We start from the raw sequence: 1,657 nt of genomic DNA, 5'->3' as shown, positions 1-1,657 counted from the left end.
AAAAAAAAAACGTCATTCACCACCATTTACTATTGTTCATCCTCTCTGGGTCATTTGCCCCATCGAAAAATTGATATATTAACCCTCTAAAGTCAGCGTTCAACTCAATATAAAATAGTAATATAGTTTTGTAATTTGTATCCACTAACTTAGTCGTCTGTTTCATGGTTGATTTTGTAAATCAATTAGTATGCGGTAAAGTTGTTACAATGTGATCAAGAGATGATAAGTTGCAAGATAAAGTTGCATATAATATATATCTTCATGGTTTGATTCTTCTTTAAATTCCGCACATAATAAAAACTTTAATTCAGTGAGCTATCCTCTTTTTTATATAAACACACAATCAAAAGCAGCAAGAGAGAAACTGTAACTTTACTATTCCCCATCCATGTTTAGTTGTCTATATTGAGTTGACAAATTTCTTACTATAAATAAAATGATAATTTTATTATATCACCTCAATTATTACTCCTTAAATCATCACACTAACTGAAAATGAACTTCAAATATGTACTCCAATAATAAGATTATATTCTTTATTTGTAAACTAAACAAAAAAAAAATAAACATCTATTTTTAATATAATTGGCGAGAACATCGCAACAACTAAAGCCAGATGAAGAAAGGGTGGGCTGATCTTTTTAACCCATCCTTGGCTGCTAATTAAATTTGTTAGTATTATTTGTCATTTTTGGTCAGAAAAGACAAGCACCTAATTATAAAGTCTTAAAACTACAGCTCTCTCAATGGCCTTTTGCTTACTACTAAAACATCAGATTAACCAAAAAGACAAACTCTCATAGATTTAGTTAACTTTTAGACAACATCTGGCTAAAATTAAAATTATAAGAAAATAACTATATGTGAGTACAAATAATTGATGAAACATGGGTAGAATGAGCCAATGAGGAGTGACAGTATAATATATAAAGAGCAATCCCATCTATCATATCTTTCATGCAAGTAATATTTTTCATGATTATGTTTGTATTGAATTTAAGGTTTTATTTCATGCCGGTTAAGGACATTAGTGACCCTATGACCGGCCTATATTCGTATATATGGGGTACACATAATAACCGACTTCTTATTATTATTAGCTTTAAAGTTGAATTGCATGGTAGGAACTGGTTGTTGGTTCATGTGTCTTTCAGTATCAACAATCAACATCAATTGGCTAGCCTTTAAATTGTGAATCGAGTCAAAATTGTCACTAAAAAATTTATGATATATAAATTAATGTAAATGCATTATTTTCATTCAGAACTATAAACAAAATTATTGAGATATATTCGAACTTAAGGAGGGTTCTATTATCTTCTGAATTAATTAAAATCGTATTTTTGACAATCTTAGTGTCTATATGGCACATCATTGAATCAAACACACCGAAGGTCCGCCTATGTGCCACGTAGGCACTAAGGTTACCAAAAATACGATTTTAATTAGTTCAGGAGGTAATAGGACTCTTCTAAAATTCGAGTGTGTCTCAGCAATTTCGTGGATAGTTTAGAATAAAAATAGTGTCATTTTCTACGATAAATATATGAAGATATCCTACCTGACTTTAACCCTGCATACCTTAAATAGTACCATATCCTAATTATGTACTTCCTTCGCTTTTTCTTTTTTTTTTTAAAAACTTTGTCTCTCG

The sequence above is a fragment of the Capsicum annuum genome, chromosome 8 (assembly GCF_002878395.1).
Source record: "Capsicum annuum cultivar UCD-10X-F1 chromosome 8, UCD10Xv1.1, whole genome shotgun sequence".
Classification (NCBI taxonomy): domain Eukaryota; kingdom Viridiplantae; phylum Streptophyta; class Magnoliopsida; order Solanales; family Solanaceae; genus Capsicum; species Capsicum annuum.
The sequence above is the reverse complement of the archived record's forward strand: the minus strand, read 5'-3'. Positions refer to the sequence as shown.